Source organism: Tachypleus tridentatus, chromosome 10 (assembly GCF_004210375.1).
Source record: "Tachypleus tridentatus isolate NWPU-2018 chromosome 10, ASM421037v1, whole genome shotgun sequence".
Lineage (NCBI taxonomy): Eukaryota > Metazoa > Arthropoda > Merostomata > Xiphosura > Limulidae > Tachypleus > Tachypleus tridentatus.
The window spans coordinates 78,811,706-78,824,514 of record NC_134834.1 but is presented as its reverse complement, the minus strand read 5'-3'; the positions used below and the strand labels follow the sequence as shown (position 1 = coordinate 78,824,514).

Genomic DNA, 12,809 nt, shown 5'->3' with positions numbered 1-12,809 from the left:
ACCTTCAAGCTGTTAAAGGGTTTCATGATGACGAGGAACCCACTTAAAGACGGCTGGTATAGATATTAACACTTTAATTAATATAGAGCACAGAACACGATGTACTTTATTTTAATTAAAATTTTAATACCCAACGAGACGTTTTTAGAATAGTGTTTAAGACTTTGCCCATGATTTTAGGCAAAATCTTTCTCGAAACTTGTGATTGAGTATAGGCAGTCTCTCAGAAATATGATCCTGTTATGCTCTTCATTGTTATCGGTCATTCAGACCACATTATACTCGTATGTTTCATATTATTCTCTAAATGAATTGGATATCTTAGTTTTTTGTAATTGACCATTCAAACACTAGATATGTCTATCTTCTCCACTTAACCACTGCCCATAAAGTCCTGCCTTTCCTGACTGAGCTATCCTTTTCTATAATCGCTGTTGGTCTCTGCTCGAAAGTCCATTTTATATCTTTGGTTGTGTCGACTAGATCTGACGTTTCCATATACATCGTACTGCCAATCTTCGTTGTGCTTAACTTAATCCCATTTGCCTTAACTCACTAAACAATCTTGATGTTTTCCAGTGGACATATCTTTCCTAGATCCAGTTTTAGTCTCATTTTGCTGCTTTGCCTGTCCCCTTCAAGTTCTGATATATTGGATTATATATGGTTGTATTTACACTAAATGTGACCATGACGATCGTTCTCTGTTCAGCAGCATATTTGAGAAGGATGAGTCTTTTTAAACTGGTTATGTGCAGACATTATTATACTTTTGTCCATTAAGTCTTTAGCAAAACCAATGTTCACTGTCTTAAAATTTTTCAGAGATTTACAGACTTTAGTATGTGGTCAGTATTCATTCAGTTGTAGGCATCTTCAAGGTAAAGTAATCCAACAGCAGAGTGATGTGATTTCTGCATACACGACTATATGCTGTATGTGACTACTTCAAATTTGAGATTGAAGTTCTCTTTGATCTTATATCTTTTTTTGTGTAGGAAGATGATTTCTCTTATAGGAGTCTTTTTGCAGCTACTTTTTCCCATGAGCTTTAGACATATATTTAACATTGGTATCAGTCTGTATCCTCCATGTACTATATTTTTTATGACTGTGGGTAACACTGTCATTAAGTGGTCTGTGTGGTTTGTTTGTTTTTTCTCAATAATCGACAAACATGGAAATAGTTTTGATTTTGGATATATTTCTTATCATCTGGCTCTAATGCAGAATATTTTTGTTTTTCAAATAATTGTATTTAATTCATTCAGTATTAATGCTCAGCTTCACGTTGAATGATGTCATTCACTTCTTGTAGCTGGCTCGTATACATTTTCAAGAAGACTTTACTTTTTTCACCGTTTCTAAGACATTTACCATTTGAATCTTTAATCTCCTATGATCCTACTGTATTTCCACTCGTTTACTCTTTTAATAGTTTTTTGTTTTTTTATAAAATAGGTTTAGTATACTGGGGTTTACTGGATCATATTGAAAGAAATAATGATTCATATCTTCCTCAACTTTGTGCTGGAATTCTGACGTAGCTTTGTTGAATTCTACTTGATCTCATCTTCACTTTCAATACATATTTTGGCCTCAATGTTTTATTTCTAGGCTTGTTTCAATTTCATTGTCTTACATTTTGGTTTACTGTGGCTACCACATTTATTTCTCATCAATTACATCTTTTCTCACTGCCTTCCTGCATTTATGCACGATGGGTATGGATCTTGTTCTGTGTTAGAAGCTTTTAGTCTGAGTGGGTTTTGCGATGGAACTTTATTGGCTCTGTACATATCTGTGTAGTTCTGGTCACTGCTCATTAAAGACAATAACTTCAATTTCAGTTGGACAAAAAGAAACAACACTGGCTACACTAAGTTAATGTTTTACATTGCCTTCTTCAACCATATTCTATTGACATTTTGGTCAATGCTCAGCCAGTTAGTGTTTTGATATTAAAGGTGCCTGTAATTATGACATTTATATTCATATTCATGAGCAGATTCTACAGGTTCGTGTAGTTCTTTTCATCTGTCTTGATGTCATTGAAGATGTACAAGTTGACCAAGATGCATTCCTTGCCAGTAATCTCCATGTTTATCGCTAGAATCTCTGATTCCACTGTGTTTCTAGCATTGGTAACTGACAGTATACTGTGTTGATAGTTACAACGATGAGATGTCCTTTTTAACATTTTCCTTCATTGTCAGTGGTTTCACCTTATACTGTTGTAATATTGTTCTCATTCGGTAGCTTTTTCAATAGCTGTTCTTTTTTCAATTTGTGGCGATACGAGTGTGTTTCGAGATAACATCAAAACTCATATCCAATTCTTCCACTCTATTTCCATTACCAGCTTGTTTTCCTTATCTTTTCTCTTTTGTCCCTCTTCTAATTAAACGCCTTGAAGCACTTAATTTCTTGCACAATTTAAGTTTTTTCATTTCATAGTATAATGCCAGTATTGCTGCTGATGACTCTGTTAACGAACAGAATAAGACAGGAAAAAAAAATTATTGCCTTAGAATTGGCAGTGTTGGAGGGACAGTACCTCCAACTGTCGCCGCGTTTGCATTGTCTTCACTTACAACTGAATTTTAAGAAGCTACTTGTTTTGTTTGTTTGCCTAAACCCAGCACAGCTCACGCCTCTTTGAGTCATCCTCTTGGCTCCCTTTGCTAGATGTATCAGCGACCATGCTGTATGGCAGCCTATAGTAATTTTATATAGAAATTATTTGTTTAATTTATTTTTAAATCTAAATAAAAGGCAGTAGTGTCTTTAATAATAATTAAACAGGGCAAAAAACATTAGCATAGTGCAGTATTGGTAATTACTAAGTTTGCAGTTGCATAAATTTGGAAAATTTATCTAGTTAGTATAACTGGGTATAAGTGATACAGGTCTAGTGTGTGTATGTGTATTAAAGAAAAAGTCCAATTTTAATACCTAGTTATTATTAATAGTGAATATGATGTCATAGAGTTTTTTTTGGTATTTTGTTGCTACAAAGATTGTTATTAAACATCTATATTTTGAAATTATTTTGTACTATTAACATTTAACATATGTTAATTTTACAACGAGAACCAACAGTATTCAAAATGTATGTAAATTAAAAACTAGTTGTTTAACAGTGAAGATTTAATTTACGGGGACCTGCATCACTTGACTGACCAAGGTAAGTACTTGCTTCACAGTATCTGGGTTCTAGTAATGTTCTACTCTTGAATAATTTTGTTTGTTTGTTTTTGAATTTCGCGCTATCTGCGCTAGACGTCCCTAATTTAGCAGTGTAAGACTAGAAGGAAGGCAGCTAGTCATCATCACCCACCGCCAACCCTTGGGCTATTTTACCAAAGAATAGTGTGATTGATCGTGACATTATAACGCCCTCACGGCTGAAAGGGCGAGTATATTTAGTGCGACGACGCTTCGAACCTGCGTTTTGTTTGTTTGTTTGGGAATTTCGCACAAAGCTACTCGAGGGCTATCTGTGCTAGCCGTCCCTAATTTAGCAGTGTAAGACTAGAGGGAAGGCAGATAGTCATCACCACCCACCACCAACTCTTGGGCTACTCTTTTACCAACGAATAGTGGGATTGACCGTCACATTATACACCCCCCCACGGCTGGGAGGGCGAGCATGTTTAGTGCGACGCGGGCGCTAACCCGCGACCCTCGGATTACGAGTCGCACGCCTTACGCGCTAGGCCATGCCGGGCCTCGAACCTGCGACCCTCAGATTACTAGCCGAACGCCTTAACCAACCTGGCCATGCCGGGTCTCTTGAATAGTAGTAACATTGTTGTTACATTTAATTTAACACAGATTAGATTTAACTTTGAAAGCTGTTCTTGTTTTTCATTCGACAAAATATGTAAGAATCGGAATCAAGCACGCATGCGCTGCTCTTGGAAGTGGAGTTCAATAATGTTTAATACAAAAACTTAATATTTGGAAACTTGAGAAAACTTGTAAACACGATTTCAGTACACGTAATATGTGGCAGCATACTGTGCATAATATTATATATTAAAAACACTTCCCAGCCCTTTTTTAATAATTATAACATCATCTCTAATGTTATTGTATTCAACGTTTTGTCAGTGAAGTGGAAAAGATGTTAGGCTATAAATGTTGTTGCAAAAAAAGTTAGGGAAATATGTTATCATTATGTCACATGTTAAAATGATTTTTTTCAATGAATCGAGCGTATTTCATCAGCCTTTACCCCCAAGAATATGTGACTTAGCTGATATAATAATACGTAACACTGAGATTTTGTTTTCCTGTAAAAGGAAATTTACTATGACATTTTATTTTCTTTTGGTATAAAAGCCACATATTTACCTTCTCATCAGTTTAAATAAAACTTTAAAGGGACGAAAAATTATCTATGATCTCAAGTTTTTAGATCACTGTCTTCTGAATTGGTCTCAATATATAGTTATTTTTTGCATCAGTATAAATGTTGCTGTATTCAATAATAATACCTTAATTAACATTGCTTTCCGTAGAGTACTAATGTACTTCTGCTTCTGGTGTTTTAAAAAATTTGTTTTTTGCCAGTTCTTTCAACGCTGGACTAGTATACTATGTGTCCTGTAAAATATAACTGTAGTTAAGCTGTTTTAGTACTTGATGTACGTATAATTTAATCTGTTATCATCTATTAATGTATTAACATTTATAAACAATTATTGGAGTATTTCTTGATGGGTTGTTTAGGCAGAGTATTCATGATGAACTTTTGTTGAATGGATAGAAATTGCCAGTTGGAAGATTTTCGAAACGTCGTCCTCCTTACTTGTGTTTCAACGACATGTAATTGCCGCTCTTTCAACTAATTCCATGAATTATTAGAGCAATTCTTTATTGGATGGTTGAATATCACGCAACTTTACGTCATTGATCAAAGGTTAGCGCGTCTTATCTGTCAAAGAAGAAAACTGAAGAATGTATATAAAGAATATATATGTAAAAACAGCTCGTTTGGGTTGAGAACATATTTTACGTAGAGGAGCGAAGAACGTTTCGTTCTTCTTCGGTCATCGTCAGGCTCACAAAGAAAGAAAGAGGTAACTGACCACAAGCTGACCACATGTTTGAAAGGGGTTGTTTAACTGAGTGTCGGAATGTACAGGGCGGTGTTAGATGTTTGAATATATAATTTTATTTTATTATTTGTAATATAGGTATAAAGGTGTTCTTTTGTATTGGTTTATTTTGGGCTTAAGTTGTTGTATAAGTAAGGCTTCTTTAATTTTACGTTTGTTTATGTTTGTTTCTTTATTTAATATTTGAGTGGAATGAAGACAATGAAGACAAACTTCATGTTCAACAACCACAACTATATACAAAAAAATGGCCTAAGCATGGGCAACCCAGTATCACCAGTTCTAGCCACTATTTTTATGACACAAGTTGAAACACAAGCAATTAACACAGCATTACATCTACGACTATACTGATACAGATATGTAGATGACACGGTTGCGGGATTCAGATCTACAGAACACACACTAAATTTTTTCAATCACATTAACTCTATACATCCCAACATTAACTTCACATGTGAACAGGAAGAAATCAATCAAATATCATTTCTTAACCTCAAACTTACAAGAACCGACACACAATTCAAAACGGAAATCCACCGAAAAATTACCCATACTAGACTATACATTCCTTGGGACTCAGCACATGAAACAAAACAAAAACTCAACATACTAAGAAATCAAATAAACACAACCACAAAACTATGCTCACCAGATAAAATTAACGATGAATTAGACAAAATAAAACAATACTTCATCAACATCAATAAGTTTCCTCCACAAACCGTAGAAAACATTATACGCACACACCTAGACAGAAAGCAAAATCAACCAACAAAAGTAAATATATCTCTCAAATAAAAAAAAAATCACGAAACTTTATACTGCTGCATACCATACGAGGGTTGTTCAAAAAATACGCGGACTGTTTGAATTGCGCGGCTCCAGTTGGTTCCAGGTGAATCCGCTTGGTGTCGCTGGGTTCGCACAGATCAGCTGATTACGACGCCATTTCCCGATTGCAGATATCTTCATTTGTGTATAAGCTACGCGGTTTTAAGTGAAGTGCGATTTTTTCGTTTGGCGGATTTCAGAATGAATGACCTGAAGGAGCAACGACTTGCTGTGAAATTTTGTGTTAAACTTGGAAAATCTGCGACTGAAACTTTTGCTATGCTTAACACGACTTACGTTGATGTTGCTATGAAGCGTACGGCATGTTTCAAGTGGCATGAACGTTTTAAGGATGGTAGACAGTCCATTGAAGATGATGAGCGTCCTGGACGTCCTTCCACGTCAACTGACGACCCACACGTCGACAAAATCAACACCCTGGTGCGGGCAAATCGACGTCTGACTGTCAGGGAGTTTGTTGAAGAGTGTTTGGGATATCAGTTGGATCTTGTTACGAGATTTTAACCGAAAAATTGAAGATGCACCGCGTTGCTGCGAAATTCAACCCTCAGAACTCGTGAGTTTTTAGCCAAACACTCGATCACTGTTCTTCCCCACCCCCTACTCACCTGACTTTGCTCCTTGCGATTTTTTCTTGTTCCCCAAACTCAAAAGACCCTTGATAGGAAGAAGATTTGAGACGATTCCTGAGATTAAGGCAAATGCGACGAAGGAGCTGGAGGACATTACAAAAGAAGCGTACCAGGACTGTTTCAACAAGTTGAAACACCGTTAGGATAAGTGTGTGCGTTGGGGAGGAGAGTACTTTGAAGGGGTTCTAGACCTGTAACTTCTAAATAAAGTACATTTTGTTTTATTACGTTAGTCCGCGTAATTTTTGAACAGACCTCGTATATTCTCGACATCAGCAGAAAAATATCCAAAATTTGGCAAAAACTAGTAACAAAATATGATATTCCAGTTAATACCAAATTTATTCAAAAACCAGGTACAAAACTGAGGTCTATACTATGTAAAAACTACACTCACAAACACCACACCAACATTATTTATAAAATACAATGTGATCAATGCCACGACATCTATATTGGAGAAACAAGTAGAAAAATGGAAACCAGATTCAAAGAACGTAAGTCACCTTCACACGTTTTCGAACACTGCAAGTCTAATGAACACAACATAATCATAGAAAACACTCAAATATTAAATAAAGAAACGAACATAAACAAACGCAAAATTGAAGAAGCCTTACTTATACAACAACTTAAACCCAAAATAAACCAATATAAAGGAACACTTTTATAACAATATTAGAAATAGTAAAATAAAATTATATATTCAAACATCTAACACCGCCCTCTACATTCCGACACTCAGTTACACAGTGATGTCCAGAAAACCCACTTGTAGAGATATATATATATATATAAAATCTGCTCGTTTGGGTTGAGAAAATACCTTCTTCGGTCATCGTAGAAGGAGCGAACAACGTTTCGACCTTCTTCGGTCATCCAGTTACACAACCCCTTTGAACCTGACGATGATCGAACCGAAGGTCGAAACGTTGTTCGCTCCTTTACGTAAAATATTTTCTCAACCCAAACGAGCCGATTTTACATATATATTACTCAGTTACACAACCCCTTTCACACATATGGTCAGCTTCCGGTTAGTTATCTCTTTCTTTCTTTGTGAACCTGACGATGACCGAAGGACAAAACGTTGTTCGCTCCTTTACGTAAAATATTTTCTCAACCCCAACGAGCCGTTTTTACATATATATTTCTCTACAAGTGGGTTTTCTCGACATCACTGATTTATATCAAGAATACATCATTTGTTGGTGAATACTGATTTTATTTCTTTACCTTATGTGATATGTCTTGTCAAAATTAACGAATCACTTTGTGAGAAAACGTCTTAAATTCATAGAAATGGTATTATTGTCTGGCTGTTGTCGGGATTTGGTCGTTGAGGGCTTGAAAGGGTCAGGTGCTTTTGATTTCTTCCTCCAGTGGTATTGTTTTAAACACTTGTTATTCCTTTTTTAGTGTACTTGTTGCGCATGCTCGACGCACCTTTCAAATCCGCGGGAAAAAAACCCAGAAAAAGCTATATTTTATCATAATACTTACAATCTCCTATTATTACATCAAAATACACTAAAGAATCCAGTTAAATTTACATTTTCAATAAAAAAAAAAAAAGGGAAAATTTGTCGTGCTTCCTGGTGCCTCGAAGTGTGCTATCGCACATAGCTCATTGTGTAGCTTTACGTTTCACAAGAAATAAATAATTTACTGTATTATATTAAATAAAAATTATGTTCCGTTTCGTGATTCGTAATATGGAATTTATCTTGGTAAACAACGTAATTGTTGCTACACCGGTAATAATACATCACACGCATATGTAAAAGACTTTGTAGGTAATCTTGAATTTGATATTGACAAATTTTAGAAATTGAAAGGGAAATCGCGTACATTTTTAATGTTTAATAACACCACTAACCTTAAAAAAAGTTTTTATTATTTAACTTGTACAGATAAGTATTATATTTAATTTTCCTTTTTACTACACTGTTATAGTGTTAACACGTTACACTATCCTAAAAAAACATAACGTATGAACGATTTCAGGATGTTAAGTAAAACAAAATATATCCTGGGGGAAAGAAAACAGTTCTTACTTAAAAACAAAACAAGAGAATTAAGCCGTTTTGGTATCTGTTTACATATAGATATGCTCCTTTCGTCAGATCCTGCTATAAACTTAAAGTACATAGTGAAAAACAGTTTCCGCATTCGTAAGTTTTTACCGTTTGCTATTTTGCATTGATCTGGCCGTGTAATACTAACAGATGAGTGATGTCTGATATAGTTTATTCGACGAGTATATCGTTGTTATGTGTAGAGTATATACGTTAAACGTAACACTGATATCTAACATGTATCCCTTAGCTTATATTTAAATTACAGCATATCACTTAACACACATTTGTTGACATGCACGCTAAAAAATATTTAGCAAATAAGTAAATGACACGTTACGTGAGTAATTACATAATCTTCTAATTACCCATTCGCCGGGCTAAGGTAAGCCTAGCCCTAGGCCTAATAGGTAATACTTCTGCTTTTAGTGGTAATATTTCTATTGTTCATGACTATAAATTAAAATACATTTTCTGAAATTAAAGTGTTCTATGAGAGAGATTTTGAGTCTTCAGTACTTTAAAGAAAATCTGCCAACATTTCAAGAAACAAGTTCTGAATAAAATTGTAATTGACTCGTAGTCTTATTGAGTATTGCTCCAAGATTTTTTTTTTTACACTTGAGACTGAAGTCTACTTTAAGTGAAAAATACGTAATACTATTAGTATTTGGTGTGCTTAGTCAAAATAAATTAATTCAGTAGTTAGAACTGATATAAAAAAAAACATGACTAGTTTCTAGCTCTCAAACCCCATTCAGTGCAGTTTTGATTTATTTAATAAACCGTGTAATGAAGGGATAAATTATTAAGTGGAAGTCCATAATGTTCCTACCTTTCTTGAATATAGTATTATGTCATATTTTTGGTTCCCATTGTAAAATTTCAGTTCTAGAATTCTTATATTGTATACTAATTAAACTGGGAATTCCTAATTTTTAAGCTAGACAAAAATAAATACTAGATTGACAGTTTGTATTGCTCTGCTGAGCATGATTATTTGATATTTTCGCTGGTATTGCTTTCAGATTGTTTGGTACATTATATACTTTTAAATTTTCCATGGATTTTTTTTTTTTTTTGCTTAAGGTAAGTTTAAGTGCATATAAAACTTGTGGATTAGAAAACTTTCTCTGGCAATAAAAGTATCTCCTTAAAAATACCAGGTTCTGCTAATTGTTAAAACTTTATAACTCTTCATGAAATACACAAACACTTGACAATAACAAAGCACATAAATTACATCAAAACATAGTCATCTAACTTGAGTAATTTATCATGAAGTAGCCATGTATGTCCTAAGAACAACAAAAGTTTTTGAAAGAGTAACCAAAATGGGTGTTAAAGTTCAGAATTAACATTTTAAGAACGTTAACAAATGAGTTTAAAACAACTTGAAGAAAATGTTGACTGAAAACTGGAAGGACGAAGCGCACAGAGTTATTTCCAAACTTATCCAAAAATGAATGTTGGGATGTCAAAGTCAGCTTTTGAGCCCCAGCAATCTTTTCAGTGAATTCTATTTCTAAAGCATTACATTGATGATAAACTTTGACATAAAAGTCTTTTCCACTTATGTGATATAAAGAGTAACATGTTCAGTCAGTTTGTCCAACTTGCTAATCTTGATATATTCCTTTGGTTTTGACTAGATCTGATTTTAACAGATAGACAAGGTGGGCAGTTGCATAGGGCAACAAGATTAGTAAGAGTCTATTTTACTTTTAGTAGAATAAACTGGCTTGCAGTAATTTTACATTCTATGTCATATGTCTTACTTGCAAATTGTGTTCATGTCTAAGATAATTTAAATATCAAACAAGCTTCTTCTAAATTCAACAAACTATGCATTAAAAACAAAATTTAATTTTAAACAGTTCAAATTAAGATAAATGTACAACTGCTCAAGTGAAGCTGTACAATAAATTTGTTTATGTAATTCTAAGAATTCATGAGGCAAAGAAAAAATGTTATGATTGGTAAACTACAGTACTTCTGCTATATCCAATGCCAACAAGATATTATTCTTGATACCAGGGCTCACTAGACCAGCTGGGATACAACAGATGTAGCAGTGGTCCAGCTGTTATTAATATCATTGGTTTTCATGAACAGTGACTGTTCTGGTGTGAACTAGATTAAGTGAATTGTAATAATCATCAGTATTTATGTAAGTTATTTTAAGTTACATTTTAGGATGAGGATTAACAACAGGATATTATTATAATTATCATTTTCACACTGATTATTTCACAAATGATGATGTAGGTGTTCCATTGAGAATTGGATTTTAAAGTATATGCTAGAGTGGCAATATATCTAAAACCAACTGTTTTTGGCTTGTAGTGACAGTTAGTGTGTAATTTGTAATTGCAGAATTGTAATGCTCTGTTATTGTATAGTTATAACTTGTTTTAAATCATAAGTCCTTTTAAAGCCATTTCTTTGTGTCTCTTTAGCCTATTTATTACTTGATTCAAAGTAAAGTACATGTTATGGTTGCAAAACAACTTTAGCATAAGTTAGTGGTTATTTTTATAGATTTCTGTACTGAATATTTTAGTGCAGAGGTTTATGATAAGATATTTAACAATATGCAGTTGATTTTAATTGCTTTGTAACTGATTTTACATGAATTCTGAGATAATTTGTGATGAGATTTATGAAATGAAAAAAGCAAGATAGAAATGTTTAACTTAATTACAAAAATGTCTGCTTCAAGTTAACATTTTAACTGTGTGTGTGTGTGTGTGTGTGTGTGTAATATATAAATGCATGCACACTCAAACATGGGATCTGATTGAATGGTTTAAGATTGTTAAGGAAACTAATAGTGTTGATACATCTTTTTATTTTGCATTCAGTAGTTATAATAGTAGTACAAGGGACAGAAATGTAAATTTTAAATTGGTAGGAATCATCTTCAATTGAGACGGTTGTATTTTTCTGACAGGGTGGTTGGCCTTTGGAATGTGATACCTTCAATTGTGGTAGATGCAAAAATTTAACAAGTTTAAGGAAAGACTTGATGAATAATGAAGCAATAAGGACTGACTTATTATTATTTTTCAAGTTTAGTTTATTGGATGGAATTGGTCCTTTGTTTCTCTGTAAATGTTATGTATAGATATCCTGATCTGTGTGATTGTTTAACAGAAATATAATTCAAACTAGCTGTAAAGATTATCATATCAGGCATATCATTTTGTAAGTACATAACAAACCAAAATAGTTATTAAAACAATGCTGTATCAAGGTTTCCAAACTATTTCTAATATTCAGGTTTGTATTTCAATTTTTACACTACCTAAATGGGTAACCAATAGGAAGGTTCTCAAACTAAATATTTCAACACTTCAATCACCTCTCTAAGATTTTGTACTGCAGATAAAACAAGTCCAAAGTTCAAGTCCTTCTGCACAGCTTAAATTACCTTAACCAAAAAGAGTTCTAGTAGCTTGTCTTTGCACTATTTTTTTTTCTTCAACATGTTATTGTAAGCTACATTTTCAATGCTTTAGTGTACATTTTAGTGAGAAAGTAGTTTTAGAATACCTAGAATGTTCTTAATATGTCTGTGAAATTTCAGTAACTTTGACAAATATTTAGAAGAGAGACATCAGATAGAAATACTAGTTGGTCAGTCCATTAATAAAGTAGCAGTGAGTTAGTAAGTAGAGTGCCAGTCATTCACTGAACTATTTGAATGAATGTGTCATCATTATATATTCAGTTACTCAATCAACCAGTATACTTACATGTACTACAAGCTTATAGAAATGTTAAGTAAGAAATAAACTAATTTATTATCATTATGCAAGCTAGTGCTCAAATTATTTCCACCATACAATTTAAAAGAACTTCATCAGTGTAACACTAATGTTGGAGATAGGATTATTTTTGTGAAAATAGAATTTGAATATACTTGAAGTTTTGCTTAACTGTTTAAGATGACAATCACATGGTCAAGAAGTGACATCCAAGTATAACTATAGATTAATTTATTGCAAGAAGATAGACAGAAAATGAAAATAAAATCAAGAGAAATATATTATAGAAAATTGAAACATGATCAAGAGGTAAGAGATGGGAATTTAAGAGAAGAATTAAAAGAAGAA

At 33.5% G+C, this 12,809-nt stretch overlaps 1 protein-coding gene across 13 annotated transcripts in view; it reads left to right on the top strand.

Annotated features, from left to right (window-relative positions):
• LOC143229663 (uncharacterized) overlaps window positions 1–12,809 on the top strand; it is a 113,084-nt gene that overhangs the window by 30,598 nt on the left and 69,677 nt on the right. The window contains exon 1 of one of the 13 annotated variants that reach the window (XM_076462285.1): window positions 7,709–7,824. The exons of 10 other annotated variants lie outside the window; for them this stretch is intronic. The gene's annotated coding sequence lies outside the window, so the exon portion shown is untranslated. Of the gene's footprint in view, window positions 1–7,708; window positions 7,825–8,607; window positions 8,788–12,809 lie in introns of those variants that run through there. 2 more of the 13 variants (XM_076462282.1, XM_076462288.1) reach the window with 2 other exon arrangements.